Below are 19476 nucleotides of genomic sequence, written 5' to 3' on the forward strand. Positions count from 1 at the left end.
AAAAAAAACAGTTTTCCTGGTCTCGATTCAATATCGCCTTGTGTATTTATACTGGGCTATTTTTAGGCACAGGTCGCGCTTACACCGGATCAGGCTGCCGTAATTTACCTTGCCGTACTACCTATTTTATGTCGTCATAATCCAAATTTGTCGTTGTACAAATTTGGATAATGGTAGTGTGAACACACCCCAAGCGTGCCGCTTGGTAAATGGAAATATTTAATCAAATGCTCTTTTTATATCTATCCTCCGATGGACCGATCAACTGCTCTTTTGACGCCATTGTAGAAAAAAATCATTGTAAATTATTCTTTCCGCGCGTACTAGGCCCGTCACCTCGAACCGCAGCACACACTCACATTCACGTGCTCGGTTTTTCGTAATTCAACGCCCCTTGAAGATACAGCCGACATAAAATTAATGTTCTAATCACAGATGTAATCAACAAGCCACCACTCTCGGAGACGCCAACACGTGTATATTCAACAGTAGACAGATACCTGAAGAAAAAAAGAGCCTAGTGGCATAATGAATGCATTTTGCCATATAGTCTGTTTGAAAAAGTGGTATACACCAAAGCGAAGACAAAACAAAGAAAGAAAGCCGCAGCATGAAAACGGCACGTCAATTCTCATCTGCTTTTACGGGCCCCGCGGCACCCCGTGATTGACCGCGCGCAAATCACCAGGTGGCGCCATCTTTACTACAGCTTGTATTGTTGCTGGCGTAGGCAGTAACAGTAGAGGAGGGCAAGTGTGGTCGGGCACGCTAGTTTACAACCGACAAATATGCAATACCTTCGCTGGGCACAAAGTGAAGGTAAAGTGACAGAGCGCACAGGTAAATTGACCGGGTGCACCGAAACACTGCTGGCCCACCATTATCCGCACGGACTTGAGAACAGCCACTAGTCCCAGTCTGGCCACAAGTGCGAAGCATGACAAAGGCACGAACAAATTTCCTCCTACTTTAAAAGTGCATCGCCATGAAGGTATATTTATTCCACACAGTACGGTGGAATTGCTCGCAAAAACCGTTTTGCTCTTGCGCTACAAAGCCCAAACCAAGTCCGTTAGCTATTGTACGTCGATTTCCTGCTTCACCCGCAAAGTTTCCTACGTCGCCAAACACAAAGTACAGCCCGAACCATTCCTTCAAAATAGTTTTCACGCCTAGAATAGTGTTGTTAAAGGTAAAACTGGTCCCATCATAAATAAAACATCTCCGATGGCCGCCATCTTTTTTCATAGTCTTCTTTGGCCCAGTTTTGCACCAATTTGTATCTTGCCCTGGTACTAAACTTTCAACGATCAAAGCAGTCCGAGGTGACTTTTTGCTAGTTCCTCTTTGATTTACGCGCTCCAAGTCACAGCGGCGCGGGGCAAGCAAAACACTCCTCCTCCTCTCACTGTTTTTCCCCCTCTACCTCTTCCCGGCGCGACTTTAAAGGGACCCTGCAACACTCTTTGAACAGTGCAAGTAAACCTGCGCAACGTTTAGATTACACTGCCAGGAATACCTGAGCCAAATATTACACGTGCACGTGAAGCGGTGAGCGCGAAAATCGATGTGAAAGACGCGCAAAAACAAACCGCTCTCTCTTCAGTTGTCCTCATTATGCATGGCCTGAGGGACGTCACATAGGCCATGGCTGCCCGATCGGCTGTCACTGGTCAACTTCGCGGGTAGATTCTCCCATTTCCGTCGTCGTCATCGCTGTGTACGAACCTCTTCTATGCCTGAACCTGTAGGCACAGTTTTGCCGTTTCTTTTGTGTTTTGAGTGCGCGCGGAGTTTGAGTGATGCGCTCAATACTTCCCTTTCAACGGGACCACTCGACTACAAACGTTTATTGCTTCAAAAACGCCCTACCAGCCCGAGCGCGCACTTCCGAGCAGGCACCCATGCCTGCTTTTTTGTGGCACCAGACCGGTAATAGGCCCCTCCGCGTTGCGGAGAAAAGGAGAAAAATACCCGGCATGTGATATATCGAAGGCCGCCGAAGAGAACGCCGCGAGCCGCCCCCCTCTCCGGGAGAGAGCGCGCAGCTTTCGTCGCGTTGCCCGCGGTCGAGTTGAGAGGGAACGATTATGCGCGATTTCTCATCGCGCGTAGTTTCGTTAATTGTGAACGGATTTTCATAATTCTTGCGGGAGGAGATTTCTGGGGCAATAGACTTTATCCCAAAATACATTACTAGTAGTCGATGGCAAGTGTTGCAGGGTCCCTTTAAAGGCGCAACCACATGCGACATTTTGGTCGTGTTTGGAGACCGTCCGCGGCGACGCGCGTTCAGCGCGCGCCACCAAATACACAGCAGCGCGCTCGGAGCGGCGGTGTCTGCGCATCCCAGATTTTCGGTCCGTTTTCGGCGTGTGCGCCGGATGTTGCTGTCCTCAATTTCCGGTCCCCCTCCGCACGCAACATGGCGGCTCTTTAGCACTTTATTTAATAGAACATCAATTTAACGTGTTTTGTTTGTTGAAGTTTTGATTATTCTTCAGTTTATTAAGAATGACTTAAACAGAACGATGCTGCCTTTACCAAAGTAAGTCTGGCAACTTGGATCGGAGAAGCGCTCTTCGCGCGTCTCATGTGGTTGCTCGCCCTCTCCAACGCCCGTTCCGCGTCGGCGCCAGGCGCCGCAGACGGTTGCAAGACGCGGGCAAAACGTTGCATGGCGACAGCGGGGTAACGGTCGCCGCAGCTGCCGGAGCAACAGCGGCGCCGGTGCGCGAGAGAAGCCGCGGGGTTCGCGTGCGAGTCGTAGCATAGCGGAAATGTGACAGCGTTCTGAAGACCACAGAAGAGCGGTTATATGCCCCATGCACAGGGAGGAAGCGCAGCAAGAAGTGATTTTGCTTCGTGTTAGCAAAAGGTGAGACACTCGTTCGTAAAGTGTGAATTTAATATGAACGATAGCGCCGGTGTCGTGAGCTGTACAACTACGTGTACCGTGTTCGATGTGCTATGCCGTGTCGAACATCAGTGCTTATCACTGCACGTTGCGTTTGTGCTCGGTCGTATTTACGTAACATGAATAAAGTGTTGAAGTGCGATTTCTGCTGCCGTCTTACTGTCCCAGCTGCGTACGTACGCCTGCATGGAGGCGCGCCGGTCTCGGCGAGGCCTAGCGGGCGGCGCGGGGCTAGCGGCGCCGGCAGCGGAGCGGGGGGAGGAAATCATCAGCCCCCCCACCTCCCTCCCCCCCATTTTGCGCCTCCTCGCTGTGTTGCCATGACAATTAGTACGCCTCCAAGCTCAAGATGGCGGTGACGTTGCTATGGCAATTACAACTCACTTTTGCCCGCCCAGGCTCGCCAGGGGAGGATTTGGCGCTACGACCACAATTAGGCGGGACGCTGGGTTGAAGGCTAAGATGCCGCGGACTGATCAAAGCGATAATCGTCAAGAGAAATGAAGCAAAGCTATTTCTTATCTAAATCGATTGCACGAGACCTCTGTCATTTCAATGACGCGTCCTCTCTTATGACCACTTCTTATTGCAGTGAGATAAGCTGGGTAGCGCCATATCGTTTTAAAAGTAAACAAGGCCGCTCTGGTTTTGTTTCTGGTAGTATAGGCTAAATGAAGCATAATTTCACAATGACGGCCATTTCCGGTTGAAACTCTCAAGCACCATAAAGGCAGGTATAACTGGAAGTATGTGCTGAAAACCGTTCTTCACTCCTGTATGCCGCGCCATGAGCGGATTTTGTTTAATAAAGATATATGCTCCCGAAAGTTTGAGCCCCACGTCAACATTTCTGGTGGTTGTGAAAATATTTTAATACATCTTATTAGAAAGCGATGGAAACGCACCTTGTGTACTTTCTACCCAAGAGTAATCTCCATATACAACGAAAGCTAGTGGGTAAATTAGCTGATTGCTTTTAAGTAATCGTCTGACCGCAAAATAACCACAAAGTGGGTCATGTGAAAGGAACCCCTGTCCAGAACGCCAAAACAAGGGAAAAACAAGGCCCAACAGAACTTGTTCGTGTTAACCGAGTGTGGACTTTGCTCAGGGCTTCCTTTGAAGAAGTACCTTTTCTATACAGTATTTTTAAACTTCTTGGAAAACCTACTCCCGGAGAAATAAGTCCCACTTCGAGGTTTCAGTGGCTAAGCGATTGTGCGGCTTAATCCACAGACGCGGATCCGACCCCGACCCCGGTGCCGGCATTTCAGATCTAGAACAAATCCGGCAATTCCCGTGTTTCAAGATTTCGGCGCATTTTAAAGAACCCCAGGTCGTTCAAATTATTTGGGAACCCTGCACTAGGCGCGCTCACGTGAAGCTCACAAGCAGTAAACCCAAGAAAATGAGGGAAAATACTCAGAGGACAAGAAAAAAACACACGTGTTTTAACAGCGAAGTTTAGCGTAATGAAACTATCTACAGTTCATCAGTGCGAATTTGAGGATATCCGTAAACGCGAGGAATGGAGCAGCCGGCCTTCTCTGAAACCATTACATGCAGGGTGCTACGCTAGCGAATCGATCGATTAGCGGCGTGGCAACTATAGACGAGAACTCGCAAACGCAACCACAGCAAGGAACACGCAAGAACAGCGAAGCTTACAAAGGTGTGCGATCAGCGAAACGTTCTTGATGAAGCTAACAGCACCTGCTAATGATAACTATCGAAAGGGGGAATAGACTTTGAAATAACATTAGCCCTAAAAGACTCACTGACAGAGGATTTCCAATTTGCGTTTTGTGGAAACACCCTTACGTTCTGAACATGTAAAATTTGTTTTAGTTTTATATGATTATACGTATAAAAAGTAGTTACTACGCGGTACGACCCTTCTTTTACTCGTTCAAAACACCCTGACAGAAGGTCGGGGGTTCGATTCCCGCCTACGGCGGCCGTGGTGGCCGCTAGAGGCGAAAGGCAAAAACGCCCGTGTGAACCAGATTTTGGCGCACGTTACACATCCCCATTTGGTCAAAATTAATGCGGAGGCCTCCTTTACGGCGCGCCTGCGTTGCGTCGGCGCGTTAAACCCTACAATCGATCAATCAATACCTTGAAACATATTATTGAAACAGATTCCAAAAAAAACATGAGGAAGAAATATCACACATACCGATGCTAATGATTTCGATCATGTCGCCGGTAAAGGACGAGAGAGCACTCACAAACCCGAGAGGAAGAGTGTTCCGCGCTGCACAGTGTAATAAATCAGGGGAAAATTACCAAAAAAAAAGCAGAAAGTTGTAACAGAAAATTACGTTTCAGCGACAACTAAAAGCCAGAGTTTTAGGAAGTTAAAACTGCTTTTCGGAGCCCAAAATCAGCGGGAAAAACAACGTTTTAGACCACCAAGGTCGTAAATAAAGTTATTAAGAATTATTACCGAAATTCAAGCAATTTTAAACGACGGCATGGATGACGTATATGGAGGACCGAAAAACTCAATATGCTGTTGTTTATAAGGGCACGAAAGCACTAACAGTTGAATATAGCAGTTTAATTGTCACATAAATCTTTTGCTGGATAAATGACGATAATTAGGTTAATTTAAACAAGCACACTGTTAAAGTTTATGTTCAATGTCCAATGTCGCTTGCTGGAGCGCTATCTACGTAAAACAGACAGGAACGAAGATACTTCGAAGCTAAGAATACTGACGAAAAAGAGGGACTGTATGGTTGCCTGACAACGTTTAATTCCTGGGCAACAATATTAGACACCATATTAAAAGCAAGACAAACGACGATTTATCAAGAAATCAACATCTGCTGCATGACGACTGCTAAGTGCTAATCTGGCGATTTTCTCGTACTCAATCATATTACCTGAATTGTTAAGGCAAAAAGTCCCAATAATACAATAATACCGAATACAATTTAGCATATTTCAAGGTCACATTTCAAAAGGTGTTTAGCAGATGAACATTTTTCGGCTGGAACAAACATTATCAGAATACCACCATTGCTAGATTTTAGGATTCGTAATCGTACCTTTTGTCAGTGAGAATGAGCGTCCCATTCCACTGCTGCAAGCGGTTGTTTTTCGAAAGATAGTGAAACTAGAGGACTACGTTGAACCCAGATACAGTTACGCAGAGTTGATGCTGCCCAGTACTGTGAATATCAATGTAAAACAGCACGGGGATATGAAAGAGCCGGCCTAACAGTGCGCATACAGACGCCGATTTGGAAAATAGACAGTTGTAGACATTTTTAGCAATTTTTTCCACAAACTCCAAGTTAGGCATTTAGAGAAGCTATAAAAGCATCCTACGCGCCCTTCCTAACGTCTTAATGTTGCTTGAATGTCAAAGTGGGCCGACAGGAGCGCAATGGACAAAACAGGCATTTGCCTAAAATGTCGGCTTTTCGTAAAACCAATGTCCGCTGATAAGGACGTTAACATCATTTAAGGTACAGGCAAATTTATTATATCTGAAGGCAAATGATAAGCAATCAACCACGCGGAATACTTCTAAATAAAATTGCACTACCGTCCACATCTTTGTATAAAACAACTACGCTGTCAAAAATAGTTCGAAACAAATGTCGTACTGTTTGTCCTTGTTGTATACGGAGCAGCATCTGGCGCTGTAAGCCGGTTGTGTGGCTTGCAAATAAAGTGGGCAGCAGCCCTTACATCTGCTGTGTCATAACGGGTATTTGTGTTCTGTTTTCCTAAAAGCAAGCAATCATTGGTCATACTCACTAGTAGAGGGTTAAACTATGCGGCTAAGCAAAACTACAACGGTGAGGATAAGGAGAATGGTCAAATACCCGAATATCAAAATCTCAGTCTTTTACCGAAATCAGTTCGATAGTAAGTGACGCGTCAACAGCTTCTATAATCTTCCGCATGGGTCTTGGTGCGACCGGGCGGGGGCACCCGACCCGTTCTCCGTGGCCTCCAACATACGATGGGTAGCGTGTATGATGCGAGCGGCCAGCCGCTGTTGCAGCCGTGAAGTCCAAAGCAGTAGGATAACGTAACTGTTTATTTCATAGTGAGAGGTGAGCCGAAGCCAAAAAAACATACAATGCCCTGACGGGCGAGGTTACAGTACAGGACTCGAGCAGAGTGACCGCATGGATTCGCTGCTCAGACAGGAATGAATATCAACGTTTGGGCTGCTTCTATTTATACCCAAAAGCAACAAAGGTCAAACGCGAACAAGTAGCCACACGCCACGAACATAACAGACACACACAACGCTATTTCCACAGTTTGTGAGTCATTCATAGCCTCGCCGCACGTGGCGTCCGAGAGAGGGGAGAGAGTGTCCTTGAAAGGTGCCGGGGTCGCGCTATCGAAGGTTGATCGCGCCGATAGCGAAACGTCTGAGCCGGGTATGTCGAGGCGTGACTCACCGCCACGCTGGTGCCTGAAGAGTGTGGCGCACGTCGTGGCTTCGCACGTGGCGGCTGATTCGGGAAAACACGTGGCGTTGGCCGATTCGTAACAGCTTCTCCGCCGGGGGTCCGAGATCCCAATGGATAAGGGTCTTCAACCGTTGTCCTGAGGGATGCTTTCGAAGTGAAGTGCTCAACAGACGCTCGACTCCAGGCCTGGGCTTTATGATACCGTGCTGGAGCTTCACAGGGCCGATCACTGGACGAAAAGTGGCTCCCCAAGAACATCTCTGGCTTGGTCAGGCAAGCAACAGAACAACACAGGAAGACACAACCGCATCGCCGGCAAGTGCGAAGACAAATCCACACTGAAGATCTACCAGGCTTTTAGTTTCGATAAAATACGCTAATAACTAACTACACTAGTTATATTTTAGCCCAGCAGTACTTTAGACAAGTGCACAAACTTGAAAGGTGACATTTCGCGTGATTGGAAATGTCCCACACGCAAAAAAAAACGTAATCGTAAAGGGCGAAACCTGCTTCAGGAAAAAGAATAAATTTGAGTAAGTCAGGCGTCTACAGGCCACTTCTCGCGCCGAGAGCTGCGATTTGAGCTCTCGTCAATGGCCTGAGCTTTTCCCCTTCTGTACCGCACTTTAGATGCAGCCGTCCTCTCAACGCTGCTGTGACCGCGTGAAATGACACCGGTCGTCTTGTTCGACAAAGGTCGAGCGCGCAGAGGAGCGAGCGGGATTTTCCCCCGTCCATACGTTATGCGCGCACTGCTTCTAGGCGGCGTTCCCTCGGCGCGATGCGAGCTCCCGGCTTTGCTCGCACTGAAACACGCGCCACAATTACGCGCTGAAGTTTTTGCTACCTCCTCGTTGCTCGCCTTTTTACGAACGCATTCGGCAAGCGAACACCGGACCGCGTTTGCGTTCTCTCCTCTAGGCTGGTCGGCCTCCGACTTCGGCTCAGCCACAGGCGACACCGGAACCTCAACTAACTCAGCCGATGTTGGCCTATCATCGGGAGCATCAGCGGGGAGTGAAACGGGCACGACGAGCTCTTTCGACACCATGTAGTTCCCAACAGTCACTACTTCGTCGTCCCTCGCGCTTTCAGCGACAGCCTAGCACGCGAAGACCGAAGCGTGTTGCCGTTCTCCTTCTGCATTGCCAGAACCACACTACAACCAGGCTGCCCTGTCTCGAAAGACGGCTCAGCCGCCCGCGACACCTGAATCTCTACGAGCTCGGCTGGCCGTTGCTCGAGGTCAGCTACCTGAGCTGGTGGCAGGACCAAATCGGCTTGCCCAGTGGCGAGATTGTCATGACTCCCAACTGAACCCTGCAAACCGTTTGCTGCCTCGACGGCAGGCTTTCCCACCACGTCGTTCTCTTCTGAACTACCATCCGAAGGAACAACCTCCGTTTCAGCAGACTCGTGTTGCCTTTCTGTAGCCTCATGGTTTCCGCATTCCTGCGAAACGTCGCTATCTCGCGAGTCCACGTTCAAGTCGGTAGCCGTTCCCAAGGCCTCCCGCGAATTTGAACCGTTCGAACACTCCGCCTAGATCTCCAAAACAAATGCCGGCACATTATCGCACTCAGTGGACACGCACTTCCCTCTGCCGCCTCTGCCGACAGTCTGAGCTAATGCGCCGTCGTTATCTCTCTCAGCAACCTTGCCTCGCTGCTGGGCCGCAACGGTCGTCTCCGACTGGCGCTCCCGAGCGTCTGCTACTGGCAGCGCTGGCATGGTGCTGTCCTCGCAAACGAGGTCTTTTTCGAGCAACTCCGGCTTCACTTCTTCCTGCTCGTGTTGAATCTCATGCTCGATTTTCTTGGTCTCCCGTTGGAGTCTCTCTCGCGCGAGCTCCTTTAGTTCCCGTTCGAGGCGTTCGAGCTCGAGGTCATACCATCGCATCTTCTCCTCGTGCTGACGTTTTTTTTCCTCGCGTTCCTGCCTCTCGAACTCCTCACGCTGGCGCTCAGCCTCAGCCTCTGCCTCGGTGGCCTGACGTTTCGCGGTCTCCCTGCCATTGATCAGCTCAATGCATTCCGACAGCTCCTCATCGTCAGCCCCGACAGCGAGTATAGACTGTATCAGCTCTGGCTTTCTCAGCGCGTCCGCAACATCCAGGCGCAACTCTTTTGCAAGCTCCAACAACTGCGGTTTTTTCAACGCCTTCAAATTCATGACCGGTCTAGAGTACTGCTTTCCCACTGCTCCAAAAAATGTTTTGCGCGAATAACCCACGCGACAAAAACACACGCCCTACCAGCTATCCTCAGAAGCCTGGTAAAACTCAGTGAAGAAAAGTCCCGCACTCACGCTTGACTGCCGTGAATTCGGCGAAGTCCGAAGCCGCCTTGACGTCCGTGGTGTTGGGTCTCGCACCGCTGGCTCCCGGTGTCACGAAGTTGTCATCCGACCGCTGCCAACCAGTGTTGCGAACGGGAAGGCTGACTGCAGCCGGGAAGACGTCCAGAGCAGTAGGATAACGTAACTCTTTACTTCATAGTGAGAGGTGAGCCGAAGCCAAAAAAACATACAATGCCCTTACGGGCGAGGTTACAGTACAGGACTCGAGCAGAGCGACCGCATGGATTCGCTGCTCAGACAGGAATGAATATCAGCGTTTGGGCTGCTTCTATTTATACCCAAAAGCAACAAAGGTAAAACGCGAACAAGTACCCACACGCTATGAACATCACAGACACACACAACGCTCTTTACAGTTTGTGAGTCATTCATAGCCTCGCCGCACGTGGCGTCCGAGAGAGGGGAGAGAGTGTCCTTGAAAGGTGCCGGGGTCGCGCTATCGAAGGTTGATCGCGCCGATAGCGAAACGTCTGAGCCGGGTATGTCGAGGCGTGACTCACCGCCACGCTGGTGCCTGAAGAGTGTGGCGCACGTCGTGGCTTCGCACGTGGAAGCTGATGCGGAAAAACACGTGGCGGCTGATGCGGGAAAACACGTGGCTTCGGCCAATTCGTAACAGTCTGCCTTAGGGAAAATATATCTGATTTAAAATCAGGTAAACCGGGGAGAGTAACTGCTGATGCATCGAGGAACCATAAAAAGTTATTTGAACACTGTATTTGTTTTTGTTTTTCAATTGCCTATACTTTATAAGTACATAGTCGTGAATAGATGGCAAATAATTGAGTTATGCCGGAACTTTTACGCATCACACAGCTCGAAAGAGAAAAGCAGACCCTTTTTTACATTAAAAGAAATGCTTTCACAATATTACAATTTCCAGCATAGCAAGTTTTTTCCTTAACTGCTCTTCAAGACACCAAGATTTAATGACAAAATGCCCGTAATTTAAACCTTCAAATTGAATCAAAATGCATACGTACCTGGAACGCTTGATAATCGCCAGTTCAGGGTCAGTCCATTTCTGCCGCAATCCGGCCGCTGTGAACACGTGCTCGACGACCTGGAGGGACCCTACTACGACCACCGCTGTGGAAAAAGTAATGTCTGGGCGCTGTGACCTGGCCGCCAATACCTGCTTCATCAGCGTTTTGTCGCTGCATCCGGTTACATCTTGACCGGAACTATCTTTTTCTCCTTAGGTGCTTCTTGTTAATGATTGGGGTCTCTGTCCACCAAGTTCTTTGGCATCTCCAGCCACTGGCGGCAGCGTGTTCTCACATTGACCCTACACTTTTGGCCGTTAGACCTAATCCTGGCAGCTGTCTGTGGCATCTTTCCTGAAATTTGCTGATTTCGTTGGTTGCACGCTCGGATATAAAAACTGCTTCCGGTTCACTCCAGGTAGATGTTGTGGGTGCTGCCTCCTGTCATGTGGTAAGTTGTGGGGCCCGGTGACTAAAGGAAGAGGAGCCCGAACCCGAAGAGGGATTGGCCCGACAAAAAGATGATGGAAGAAAAGGAGAAGAAAAGGAAGAATCCCTTTACGGAATGGTGGGAAGGATTTTTAACGGAGCAATGAAGAAGATGCAACGGGTGATGTAAGAGGAGGAAGAGGTTAGCTGAACCAACAAAAGGGAGCCTCACACGGTAGGATGTGAGCTGAAGAGGAGGACGATGAAGTTGGAGTAGAGAATGTGCAAGACGAAATTGGCATTTAGACGCCACCCGTTCCGATTCACTCTTGTCATTAGAAGAGTTCCAACATTTAAAGAAAGGTGGAATATTCATTTTTGTGGCTCTCGGCAATGCGAGGTGACCTTCACCGAGCTGCGCTGCAGGGTTCCAAGGCTTAATTTCTATCTGTTCAGATCAGAACTTTCACCTACAGAACTATGTGTGCGGTGCCAGGGCCCCGAAACAATCGAACATTTTTTCCTCGACTGTCGCCGTTTCTCAACAGCTAGACAACTGTTTTTGAAGGAGCTGATTGAGAGGTTGGGGTTGAATTTATCGATAACACTTATATTATCTATTGGCGCATCAAAGCTGGGGTTTGCAAGAAGGGATATATATAATTGCATTCAAAATTTTCTTTCTGCCTCAGGTCGTTTGAATTGCTAAGCGGTGCTGATTAATGGGTAATTCGGGTTTCATTCACAACTAAGTTTCCTTTTACAGCCTCTTTCCGGAAATAAGTATTTTGAAGTCCCCACGTTTTTAACCGGTTTAGCCCTGGCCAATCCCCCCTTGTGGGTACCTGCCAAAAAATTTGAGGACATCATCATCATCATCATCAACGAGGTCGTGGGAGGAATGGTGGCAAGTTCAGGTCGAGCATCGGGACTTCTACGTGGTTATGCTACCCCCGGTATGAGAGCTGGCGAACACGCATTGAGCCTCCTGAGCCCTGAAAACGCCCTTTCGTGAGACCGCACCGGCCGCATCGCACGGCCGGTGACCTGTCCGGCCGTGCCCCACAACGCACCAGTGGCATCGCACCTTTTGGGAGCGTACAGCTCGGAACCACCTATTACCAGTAGCTTCGCACTGCGTGCCTCGTGTTTATCCGTGCTGCCTAAAGAACCCGTGGCATTGCTCTATGGTCATCCGGACCACTGAAGACCACCACGTGCCATCGTGACGTGCTGCGACATTCGGCAACGCGTAAGCCAACCAAACCACTGGGCCACGTTATCGTCATCTCACCGGGTACGTCGCGGCACCGGCGGTAGGATTTGTTGAAATGTGGCAGAGACAGTTAATGTGTTATAGTGTCTTTTTGGCTAGATATTTGATAGTGTGAAGTTGTGCTTGTTTTTTTTTATGTAGTGTGGTATGCTTGTTCATTTTCCATGACCCCGTTTGTTTGAGGTTTTGTACCGTAAGTATATTCTGTGGACATCGAGTGCCTCAACCCAAGCATCATTTTTCTGTGGCGTGAGACGCGTGACACTCGGACTTTTGGTTTCGCATTCCTTTTCGAACACGAGACTCCCGACTTCCTGCCTCCTTTTGTGGACCTGGGGTACAACAGTTTCCACAGTTCATCATTTTAGCTATATAAATGTTGCAGGCCGGGGCCTTCAAAGCCAGGATGTTTCTAAGATATTATCTTTCTGTAGATGATAACAAATAAACCAGTTTTTAGAATTGCGAAGAACCCACTATTCACCTTGCCATTGTCAGCTGTTCTGCACGCGAAGACAGGGTTCTCCAGCATATCGCTGTAGGCGAAGCTCAACCGGCTTTACAGAAAAACCTGCACAGGCATGATTAAAGCTCTTACCCGTCTGGTGGTACGGGTTTTACCTTCCAACACATCCCTTATCCCCCTCTCCAGCTGCACGTGACTTTCCGGTGTCGGTGCTTGCTTCTTCAGCAGCCATGCGTAATGCCCCGACGGTGCGACAGTGTGCTTTTGGTAAAGTTGTTGTTCTCAAACTGAAATACATTAAACGAAGATTTAGTGTCTTCATTGAAGTCGTTGTACGCCAATCTGAACTTCATGGACGCTCTTTTCGCACTTGAGGAACTTTCTTTGACGATAATGATTGATCGCGGGTGAATCGAAAGAAACGCTTCCCGTGTCCGGAATCGAGCTTGGGTCCCTAGCGTTATGAACCCGGCGTCATTCCGATATCTCCATGTCGATATTGTCGAAGCGGGCGCCAAGCAGCAGGTAACGATTTTTGCCCTCCATCCTAAAAGCCAGCGTTAGGCCTAAGTACAAACCCGAGAGTTGTGAGTATTCCAGAAACGTCGTTGTACTGCCAGAGTAGCATATGCTCGCAGTTTGGGAATGACAAACCAAAAGAGTCATCACAAGAAAGCTTCGCGTTCAAACATTGTCGCCGTAACATAGAGGGGTGCGTGCTTGTTACGATACGTCTAAACACATTTTTCGAGACAAAATATTCCAGATGCCCTATAACCGTTTTGCTAATAACGCGATTTTTAATATTCTGGTAAAACAAACATATTCGTGTACGTAATATTTCCGCGTCAAAAAACAGAAGTCTACTACATTAAACCGCTTAGTCTCAAACCATAGTCGATGGAAAACCAAATACAGATTTCCCAAACACATTGAAGCACTTAAATATTTCAGTTTTCATATGGCTCATTTCTCAAACCCCGAAATATTTACGTTTATTTGACGCCACCAGGATTGTGGTGTGCATGTTGGAACTTGTGGCTCTCCTTTAAGTAGAGCAGTGATAAGGTATCATCTCAGGTTAACAACTTTTCCACCTATGTGGTCAAACATGAAGCACGCGACCGAAGTTTTTACTCTGCAGAACTTCCAAAGCATCGTCTAGCATAGATGAAATCGCTTTTGTGGCTTTACCGCGTGTCATTATGTAGGCGTTTTTTGATAAATGAGTTTAAGCCGAAGCAATATTCATGTGGCAAATTGTATTCTTGAACCGGCCATAACAACAAGGCTGTAGGGTAGCATTACTGTTTAAACCTCGGTAAGCTGAGTTTGAACGAATCAATAAAAATAGTATACAAGGATGGCCCTATATACTGTTAGAGAGATAGCCTAAAGAAGTCAGAGGTTAAGTAAACTGAGTTTAAAATCTATCTACAAAACTTGGCTACAGTACCCAGTTGTATATTTTAGCTTCCCCACCATACCCATCTCCCCCTGAAGCCACTGAAGCTTCCCCACTGAAGCCATTTTACTAGGCTCCGCTCCGAGGCTCTCCCTCGCCACTGCAGACCAGAGGTCGGCGGACTCACTCATCAGTCCACTCACTCACTCACTTAGACTCAAGCTCACCTGTGAGTTTGAGTGAGCGCGAGGCTAGTGTGGCATGGTGAGTTTGAGCTTGAGTGAGTTTGGTCCCACTGATTTCGAGTACGCCTGAGGGCGAGTGAGTTGTGAGTGCATTTTGAGTTTGAGTCTATTGTGTGTTTGAGTATATTTTGAGTTTTAAGTATATGTTAAGTTTTAAGTACATTTTGAGATTTGAGTACATTTTGAGTCCTGAGTACATTATGAGTTTTGAGTACATTTGGTGTTCGAGTACATTTTGAGTTTGAGTAGATTTTGAATAGATTTTGAGTTTGAGTACAAACTAACAAACGTTTGGCTTTGGGCTAGTTCATAATTAAACTGTGAAACAGCGCTTTAAACGATGGCAGCTAGAGAAGAAGACACAGACAGCGGTCGTGTCTGTGTCTTCTTCTCTCGCTGTCTTCATTTAAATCGCTGTTTCACAGTTTAATACTGAGTACATTTTGAGTGTAAGTATATTTTGAGCTTGAGTACATTCTGAATGGGTTGTGACTACCTAGGAGTAGCCTGGGAGGCAGCTATGGTTGGCTGTTAAGTTTCAACTGTTGCTTTGGGCTCGCAATTCAGGTTACCTGCGGGTACGGCAGCATTCACGATACGCATGATCGGTTGGTCGGGAGAGGGGCGGCGGGGAGGGGGGGTCTGATTTAAATGATAATCTACTGCTGAGGTCATAAAAGACGGTTATCTCACCTCTTCCTCTTGATGGATCGTCTAAGAAGGTGGGACAGGGTGGTGGGAAAGCATACGGCGGTGCATACTTGCTGGTTGTTCGTCTCCTTTCTGTACGGTTTTATATGCTGGGGTTCAAAAATAAGAGGTGAGCGCTAGGAGAAAAGCGGGCCGCGGCTGTCCCCGCCGCTGTTTCAAAGGAGTTGTGATCTCAATTGAGTGAGCTACGCCCGTTTAGATAGAATATTGACCGCATTATGACATTGATTGTGTGAAAATTCAAACTGATCAAACCGATGTCGCTAAGGCGTGTAAGAACGTTCCGATTAGCGGAATCACGCGAGGTAAATTAAAATGTACTTCCTGTGTATTGTCATCATGCAGTCATAATAAGTGATACATTGGGTTAAAATTCAAAATAATGCCGCGAGGGCGTGTAGGAAATTATATTCGATATCTTGATGAGGGGAATCACGCGGGACAAAAATGCGTTAATCGTGGCCTAGTCATGGCTAGTCATATATTGGGTTAAAATTGAAATTTATAGCGCCAGGGCGTGTGGCGTATGAAATTAAAACTCTCGATGAGCGGAATTACGTAGGACAAATGCAAAAATGCACCCTGATTATTATCATGACATAGTCATAGCGGTTCGTATATTGGGTTAAAATTCAAAATTCTGCCACTAGGGTGTGTAGGGCATAAAATTGAAGGTTGCGTTGAGGGATATCACACTGAACAAAACTGCTGTGTGGCTATGTCATGAGAGAGCCTTGGTTAGTTATTGTTTGGGTTAACATTCAAATTCATGCCACTAGGATGTGTTGGGTAGAAAATGAAAGTCTCGATGAGTGGAACAACGTGGGACAAATACAAAAACGCTTCCGGGTCATAGTCGTGAAGTAGTAATGGCGAGTCTTAAACCTGTGCGGCACGAGCGTTTGAAAGGATATTTGAGTCGAATGGCCTTTGAAATTTCAAATTCCATTCAAACTGGAAGGAGTTCGCCGATCTACACGACAATTCAAAAGGCAGTTAAAAGGTTCCGTGTTAGCCCGCCATGTGTTGGTGTCGCCAATGCTGCCCTGTTTCATTGTTGACAAAGAATTTATTGAACGGTTAAAATCGGCAAAAAACAAGTCTTAGTCGTGAAATTGATAACAATCTATAAGTGCGCACAAAACATGCACTAACAACCTATTCTTTTTTGCACCGCCTGTGTTGCCAGTTTTAAGTTACGCTACAATTTTAGAGCGAGTGATAGAAAACAAGAACAAGTAAAACATTATGAAGACCCTGCACTTAACAACGAAGTTTTGCTCATAAATAACTAGTTCGTATTTACAGCATGCAGAAACTGCACCCGAGAGTACGATCATTCGCGTTTCAAAGGCCTTTAAGAACTTCAAAGGTCGTTGGTGGTCCTCCTTTGACTCAAATGGCATTTCAACCAAAGGCATTTGAAAAACGTTGTGTAGCAGCTCAAAGATGTCATTGCAGTCAAATGTCATTAACTCAAAGGCCTTTGAAACGCTCGTGTAGCAGGAATATTTTATGTAAAATTCGAAGTGTCCCTCCGCTCGGGCGTGTAGGATATCAAAGTTACGATCTCTATGAGGGAAATCATATGGGACAAATAAAAAAAGGCTTCGTGGTTCTAATCATGAGGTAGTCATGGTGAGTAATTGATTGGTGAAAATTATAGGGGATGCCGCTAAAGTATGTGGGGTATCAAATTGAAGGTTTAATTTAGGGGCATCACGTGGGGGATATAAATAGTGTGTCCTGATTACAGGCATGAGAGTCAATTCCAAATGATCCTGCTAGGGTATGTGGCATATCAAATAAAATGTCTCGCTGAGGGGAATCGCGGGCGAAAAATTTAAATATGATTTCTGGTTATAGTTATGAGATAGTCATGGTGAATCTTAGACTGTGTGAAAATTCAATGTGACGCCACTAGCGCTTTTTGGGTATCACGTTAAATGTCTCATGGGGAAAATCGCGTGGAATAAATAAAGAAATCCGTCCTCCTTATCATCCTGATACAGTCATGGATAGTCACAGATCGGTTTAAAACTCAAAGTGATGCCGTCGGGGCGTGTAGGGTATCAAAAGATTTGTCTTGGTGAAGGAAGATGGATCGGATGCAACCATCGGAAATCATGACACTCAATAACGACCTCTTGAGTAGAGAAGTCTTATTCAGTGCCCCATAGATATAATTGTGTCGTTAATTGGTGGCACGCCATCTTGAAACCATGGTTGGTTCGACACAATACAGCACTCAACATCCGTCACCAAGCCTGCGTTTCCATGAATTAGCGTTAGAACTATTTGGCTGATATACCTCCTACGCACGCTCTGAAGGAAGTGGGTTGGCGCAATCAGCGAATGCTCCGATCGCGCGCGCGATAGAGCACATTTCCAAGCATGGCTTGCTGCTTTCGGTGAGCGAACGTGTTGACATTTAATACACACTCCAATAAAGCATACTGGGTTGGTTCTTAAACAATTATCCGAAATACTCTAAATGTGCAGGTCGTAGACGCACATGCTCATAAAATTAAAATATTTGCCTCCGCATAGCACTATTTCCTGCTGCCAAACGGGGGCAACCTATTTGATACTCCAAGATTTCATGGCCGCTTGTGCTTAAAAGAACTTTAGCGTTTCAGCGATGGTTGGGAACGGCTAACAGCTATTCCCTGACACAACCGGGCGTTCTCCGCCCTCGCTAGGCTTTTATTTCGCTTTGGCTCAACATTTTGGCATGCCAGACCTGCAGCATATGTGTCCGGATGATTTTTGTCGTCTTCCCGTCGATGAGATGAAGAGAACATACCTCTAGACGTGGCGGAGACGGACGCTGCTGCTGCATACAAGCCGCTTTCGGCGGATTCATGGTCACCCAAGCGCCTCCCGGCGAGGGCAGCCACAATGACCGAGAGCGTCGAATGGAGGTGGTGACAAAGGCGTCGCGCGGCGCCGCCCGTTTAGCGGCAGGCTAAGTCTTTCTGTCTCCTTCAGCGATGAGATGCGGATCACGGGAACTCTGTGGCGTGTCGGAAACGGCACTTTTGAACGAGCGCCCGACGCCGGATTACCGATTGGGCCCAATCATCCTCCTGTTGCTTCAACATCCGGTGATCCTCAGGGCTTAGACCTGAGGAAGATTGCACCCCCGAAGTCAACCTGACGCTAACCTGTGCGAGAAGATAAGGGTGTTCCCTCTGTGAGTGCGTAGGCATCCGTTTGAGTGCAACGGATTCACGTGATTGGTGCGTTCCTGAAAACAGCGACAACGGGTGCAAGGGGCCGAACTCAACCTGGTTATTTATTCCCGCGCCCGCGCAGGAGCACAGAATCATGTTCACTCAGTCAAATGCCATGTCAATTTCCGCACATCAGGTTACTTTCTTCACCCTCATCATCATCACCAGCCTGTCTACGTCCACTGCAGGGCAAAGGCCTCTCCCATTATTCTCCAATTACCTCTGTCCTGTGCCAACTGTGACCAATTTATCCCCGCAAACTTCTTGATCTCATCTGCCCATCTAACTTTCTGCCATTCCCTGCAACGCTTGCCTTCTCTAGGGATCCACTCTGTTACGCTTAATGACCAGCGGTTATCATGCCTTCGCATTACATGCCCTGCCCACGTCCATTTCATCTTCTTACTTTCTACTAATATGTCCTTAACACGCGTTTGTTCCCTGACCCACTCCGCTCTCTTCCTGTCCCTTAATGTTACACCTATCATTTTCCGCTCCATTGCCCGCTGAGTCGTTCTCAATTTAAGTTGAACCCTCTTGGTGAGCCTCCAAGTTTCTGCCCCGTAGGTGAGTACCAGGAAGATGCAGCTGTCATACAATTTCTTCTTCAGCGACAATGGTAGGGTGCTATTCATTATCTGAGAATGTCTGCCGTATGCACTCCACCCCATCCTGATCCTTCTAATTATCTCTGCCTCATGGTTGGGATCTGGGGTAACAACTTGGCCTAAGTAGATATATTGGCTTACCACTTCCACTGCCTCGCCCCCTTAGTCTGCGAATAATGTCTGCGAATAGTTTTATATTTCCAAAACACAAGCCATTGCAGTCACTGGGTGCTTTAGATGGTGCTACGGGAGAAAATATTGAGGTTAGTTATAAGAAAATCACCTAGGGTTAGTAGAGCGGCGGGTAATGGCAAGGAGCGGCGAAGCGCGATTGCCATACGCTTCTCGGCGAGGTTATGTTGATACGCTGTGTTGCATACGATTCGTGCGA

Source organism: Haemaphysalis longicornis, unplaced genomic scaffold, assembly GCF_048455015.1.
Source record: "Haemaphysalis longicornis isolate Haplotype H1 unplaced genomic scaffold, Haemaphysalis longicornis Haplotype H1 scaffold_13, whole genome shotgun sequence".
Classification (NCBI taxonomy): Eukaryota; Metazoa; Arthropoda; class Arachnida; order Ixodida; family Ixodidae; genus Haemaphysalis; species Haemaphysalis longicornis.